The sequence below is a fragment of the Callorhinus ursinus genome, unplaced genomic scaffold (assembly GCF_003265705.2).
Source record: "Callorhinus ursinus isolate GAN/ISIS: 27379988/994484 unplaced genomic scaffold, GSC_fseal_2.0 scaffold51, whole genome shotgun sequence".
Lineage (NCBI taxonomy): Eukaryota > Metazoa > Chordata > Mammalia > Carnivora > Otariidae > Callorhinus > Callorhinus ursinus.
The window spans coordinates 9,757,695-9,763,996 of NW_027397113.1; the positions used below are offsets into that span (position 1 = coordinate 9,757,695).

At 41.1% G+C, this 6,302-nt stretch overlaps 1 pseudogene; it reads left to right on the plus strand.

Annotated features, from left to right (window-relative positions):
- Positions 1–1,828: 1,828 nt before the first annotated feature.
- LOC112829275 (nucleolar and spindle-associated protein 1 pseudogene) lies at positions 1,829–3,160 on the plus strand (annotated as a pseudogene).
- The last annotated feature ends 3,142 nt before the right edge of the window (positions 3,161–6,302 follow it).

The window sequence follows — 6,302 nt, forward strand, 5'->3', positions numbered from 1 at the left end:
CTAGAACCACAGAATCACAGTCATTGAGTCACAGAGTCTTAGAATTCTAGGGCATATCCAGGCCCTGGATCCTGGTAAAGGATCAGTCTGGTTTTCCAGAAGACCTACTTTCTTGTCAATTTGATTAGAAGCAGTTGGTAAACACAAAATAAATAGATGATGTACTTGAAAACAAATCCCAGTACCTATGTTCATGAGATATAAAGGAACTGAAACTTATGGAATATCCATTATGTTCTAGGTACTGTAGAGAGTGTTTTGTTTTGATATCTATTAACCCTGTTAACAATTCTGTAGTGTCAAAACTGAGGTACAGAAAGACTACGTTGCCCACGGTAACATACTAAGGGATTGGGAAAGGAAGCAAACTCCACCTGTCTCTAAAATCTGTGTTTCTTCCACCCTCTTTCGAAAGGAGTTTCCCACTTGTTGATGAATTGTCTCACTTGCTGTTTAATCCTATTCCCTTGTAGTGTCAAAATCCATATTTAAGGAGGTATAGGACCAGATGTAGTTGCCACTTTAACAGAGAATATTTTAGCTTTCAGAAAGACAGGTAAAGCTAATGCTGCTGAAAGCCCTCCTGATTTAAACTACGCAAGTACAATGAAAAGAACAGAAAGTGCCTTTTGGAATTTTGCTTCCCACATTTAATCCTTAATGATCCTGTATTTGTTATGATTTTAACTATCAAACCACAAAGGTAAATGGTTTCACAAATCCAAAAAAATTATATGTACACATGTTATCTTGAGTATTTCCTAGTTTGTGGCAACCATGGCTAGCAGCGTTTCTCAACCTCAGCCCTGCTGGCATTTGGGGTCTGCTAATTCTTTGCTGTCAGGAGTTGTTTTGTGCATTGTAGGATATTTGGCAGTGTCTCTGGCCTCTACTCATTAGATGCTACTACCACATCCCCAGTTGTGACAGCCAAAATTGTCTCCAAACATTGCCAAATGTCCCTTGGGGGTGGGGAGCAAAATCATTTCAGGTTGAGAACCCCTGATGTAGAGAAATAATTGCAGACAGTGTTCTCGTTAATTTTTTTTTTCTGATAGAATGACTCTTTGTTTTCACATCCAGACTTCAGAGAGGGTACATATTTCTCAATACAACATTTTTCTACCAACATTTATTCAAGTAAATTTTAATTTAGGTACCCAAAGTGGAAGGCAGCATTTTATTTTTTTTATTTTTTTTTAAAGATTTTATTTATTTATTTATGAGAGACAGAGAGAGAGAGGCAGAGGGAGAAGCAGGTTCCCAAGGAGCAGGGAGCCCGATGCGGAACTCGATCCCAGGACCCTGGGATCATGACCTGAGCCGAAGGCAGACGCTTAACCATCTGAGCCACCCAGGCACCCTGAAGGCAGCATTTTAAACAAAACAAAGTGTGGGACAAGTCTGTATTTAAATTGTAAGCAGAATTGATAGATCATCAGAATCATGTGGAGAAGTTTTGAAAAGCATGCTGTGTCAATAAAGGGGTAGTGTCCCCAGGATGGTACTGACTCAAACTGCAGCCATGCACTGCAAAAAAAAAAGCATCAGTTTGTTACCAACCATTGTGATTATTTGGTGATCAAGGAATTATAGTACTTTAAGCATTTTTATAACCTGATCTGTTAATTTACTATTAAATATTACTATTTAATATTTATTATGACTAGATATTTTACTGCCTCTTACTTACACTTTGGGACATTGGATGGGAGTTTGGGTTGACTAATAGCATATGGTTTTTCCTTTAAAATGGTGGGAAAGAGGCACCAGAGTTTTGAACTGCACTGCCGAGGCTGGAGTAGGCGTCCTCTGCGTGGTCGCCTGGATGCAGCTCGCCGTGGCCGGACCCTCCCTTGAGGAGCTGGACTCCTTCAAGTATAGCCACCTGCAGAACTTGGCCAAGAATCTGGGCCTCTGGGCTAACCTGAGGGCACACAAGTTGTTAAAAGCCTTGAAAGCCCGCCTTAAACACGAGGTAAAAAAAGAAAATGATAATCGGGATGGAAGTCAAACTTCCGCATCATCTTGTGACCAGGCTGAGATGCAGAGCGGCAGCCAGGAACAAGCTGAGAGGGAGCCGGTTGGCCATGGCACCAAAACCAGGAGAAGGTGCAGGACGGTCCACAGGAACCCGGACTCCCAGCAGCATGATTCAGAGATCAAAATAAGTGATCACGCTGAATTGCAGAATCAAGAGAAGCAGGAAAACCAGAATCTCAGAACAGTTGCAGAAGTTCCTTCACCACCAAGGAGAGCCAAGGAGAGGAGAATGCTGTTTCCTCAGGAAAAAGAAGAATAAATGGTAATGAAGATTCAAAGGTACCTTCAGAAAGAAAGAAGCCTCTCTACACAGATGGGTTTTCGAAACCTGGAAAAAGCAAAAGAAATATAAGCACTACTCCAAACTTTAAGAAGCTTCATGAGGGTCATTTTAAGGAAATGGAGTCCATTGATCAATACATTGAGAGAAAAAAGAAACATTTTGAAGAACACAGTTCATTTAATGAACTGAAGAAGCAGCCGGTCACCAAGGGGGCAGTGGTGACTCCAGTTCCTCCCTGGGGAAGGCTCCCCGCGGCTTGTACCAGGGCCGGCCCCTGGCCGCTGCAGGTTGGAACACCTTGTGTGGGAAGGGCTCCGCCAAGCGATCCCTTCTCTCAGCGACTAAAATGAACGTCAGGTTTTCAGCTGCTACCAAAGATAATGAGCATAAGTGTTCACTGACCAAGACTCCAGCCAGAAAGTCTCCACATGTGACCATACCTTTGGGAGTACTCCAAAAGGCCAGGCTGCGCTCGGGACGTACAAATTAAAGACCACAAATGGAAATTTTGCTTCTGTTAGCCCATTAAAATTGACAACTCAGGCAGCACAGACTCCCGTCTCCAGCAAGAAGCCAGTGTTTGATCTCAAAGCAAGTCTGTCTCGCCCCCTCAACTATGAGCCACACAAAGGCAAGCTGAAACCATGGGGTCAGTCTAAAGAAAATAATTCTCTGAGGGAGCATATAAACAGAGTTACCTTCCACAAGAAAACTTAAGAACAGCCTCCTCTACAAGACTAGGGAGGAACAACGAAACAATATGAGCAAAGACAAAAGGAGAAGAAAGCAAAGGTTTTAGGAGCTCAGAGAGGCCTCATTATGGCTGAAGATTAATTTTTTAACATCCTGTAAAAAGTATTTTATTCTGAACCCATTCTTTATTGTAAATATTTTTCTACCGTCTTCCCCATTTTAGTCAAAAGACTTTTTTCTGCTCTTTGTTCACTATCTACGTAGCGTTGGTGGTTCTTTTCACATACTACATCCCTGAAAAGATGTTATTGACCTTAAAGCTCACGAATTCTTTGAAATGGTTTTTACCTAAGTCTCTGTACATTTCAGTTTTCTAATGAGACTCATCCTATAGATTCTTGACCTAGATTTTTAATGTCAAGTTCCCTCTGCTGACAGAACTGGAATCCTCTTCTAGACAGAAGCATTTACCTGAGGGTAGGTAGTTCTACCACAAGCTTTAGTAGAACCTAAACCACTAACAAGCTGAGAAAGCCACCTCATCCTCCTCCAGAGAATCTAATTGTCTTAATGAAACAGGGAACCAAATGGGTTGGTAATGGCATAAATATTCTACCTATGTGAAGTGTTTTGTTACCTATGCACATTTGTTCCAATCACTTGATGGAATTGCCCTCTGTCACTCAATATATTCTTAAAAACTCTATTGCTCATTCTAGCCTTAAAAATACACAGGGCCATACTGAAATCTGAGGATTGCTGCTTCAAGGATCAATGTACTCTGTCAGAGTTACATCTTACTCACTTTATGGAAAAGACTAGAGTTGCTTAGTCTCATAGCCATGTTTGTTGCACCTAAGTGGAGCTTCAGAGCTTTGTGCTGTTTAAGATTTTCATAAATGTTTTCTCATGGTGGTAGATTCTTTGTAAATAAATTTATTTCATGATTGAGTTGAAAAAAAATAAAAATAAAATGGTGGGAAAGAACTGTCTTCATGCAGAATACCTGATTTTTAGGAAAGAATAAGTGATATTAAGCAGGAGACACTTAAGATTTCATCTGCCTTGGTTATTTCAAAAATGCATCTCATTTTATTATTTCAACTAGGTTATAGTTGTCAGCCTCAGCCCTTTGCCCCTGCTTCTGACTTTCAAGCTTCTTAAAGATGGGTCCTCTAATATCAGTCCACAGACTCAAACCAGAAGGCAGGAACTAGGCTATTCCATGGAGAGGTGAAATGACAGGATCTCTGTGGGACAGCTACAAGCTGGGTGATACTCTTTAGGTGGAAATGGCATTCCCTCTTGCTTTCCACCTGCAGAAGACCACACTTAGCATTTGACAGGTAACACCTAGCATGTGCCAATGCTGCTTTAAATAAAATGAGGTATTTACTCCCTCACTAAACTCCTTCTGCATATACTGTCACATCCATTTTAAAGAAGAGGAAACTGAGGTCCAACGTTACTGCTGGTAAGGGTTGAAGCCAAAACTGAGCGTGGCCTACCCCCTTTCATTTTCCATGCAACAATCTAGTGTGTGTTAGTTTTTGTTTGTTTGTTTGCTATTAATTACCACAAATTTAGTGGCTCAAAACAACATATATTTATTATCTTATGATTTTCATGGATCAGGAGTTGAGGCATGGCCTAGCTGGGTCCCTCTGTTCAGGGTCTCACAGGGATGTCTAAAATCAATGTGTCAGACAGCCTGTATCTTCATTTAGAGGCTCAAGTGGGGAAGATCCACCTCCAAGCACAGTGAGGTTATTGACAGAATCCATTTCCTTGTCCTTGTATGACTCAGGGCCCTGGGTTTTGCCAGTTGAATGCCCTGTTCCTTGCTTTCTCAACATGACTGCTTATATCAGGCCAGCAGGGAGAATCTTTCACCCCCTATTCATTAAGATGGGAGGAAGGACAGAGAGTTTGTGATAAGGATTTGGGTATGTGCGGCTCAGCCACTAATTTTGAGTTGCCTTTTGGGGAACCTGCAATTTTTTTCTAAAACATTGAGAGTACACAGAATTCTAGTATGTATGTTCAGTATCTGCAGTGTCTGCTTGGACTTGGGTGAAACTGTTCATTCCTTTTCTTGCCATGAATTTATTCACCTTTCTTGCCAGTGGTTGTTGCCTAATTGGGTCCCCAAAGGGAATATGGTAGTGAGGCAAAAGGTGGAGTCAAAAATGGCTCCTAAATTTCTGACTTTAGAAATTGAGTCGATGGACATACCATTTATGAAAGACAACCAGGCTGGGGGAGTGTAGGGATGTTGCAAATGAAATATTCGTTGTCCTTACTGCACCTACTATCAGTTTGGAATATTATTCCAGATAATTCTGAATATATTCCAGATAGTATTACTTGAAGTATTATTCCAGATAATTCTAAATATAATTCTTCAGATATTCTGAAGAGCCTTCCTATTAACAGAGAAACAAACAAGAAATAGGTCCTGGATTAAATATTTTATTGCATTGCTTGGCTTACAGAATGAGGAGGAATCTCCAAGGCCCTCCACCCCCAGTGTAAGATACTAATACACACACACACACACACACACATATTTGAAAACACATAAACAGGAGCTGAAAACCTCAGTGGAGAGTAGTAAGTGAGTGTCCTAGCTTACAGACTAGTGGGGGTAGGCATACGATTAACAAACAAAGAAAATACATAGTATGTCAGATGGTAGTGAGTGCTTTGGGGAAAAAATAAAAAGTGACTGGGAGAGAGGCCCATAATTTTATGTAGGTGGGTGGGGGAAATTTTACTGCAATTAATAGATTTGAAGAAAGACTTGAAAGAAGTGAGAAATAAAGCAATAGAAGTAATTGCAGGAAAAGTACTCCAGGTAGAGAGCCCGCCAGGGTAAAATTTCTAAAGAAATGTGTCAAGTGACAGCAAAAGGCCCATGTGACGGACTGGAGTAGAGGGAGCAAGGGGGAGTAGTCAGAAGGTCAGAGCAGATACGAGAGTTCAGATCCTGTAAGGACATTTAGGGACTCTAGCTTTTATTTGGAATGGAATGGAATGGGTTTGAGCAGAGGAATGACATTGTCTGATTTTAGATGGGGAAAAAAAAAATCTGCTGTCTGCTATACAGAGAACAAACCGAGTGGCGTGGGTGCCCAGCTGGTCGCCTGTTGCAATAATGCCAATGGGAGACAAATGAGCCAGAGTACTCGTGAGATGGTGAGAAGTAATCAGACTCAGTATTTTTTGATGTTTTAATGATAGACTGGATAATGGTGTGTGAAAAATATAGAAGAGCCAAAGA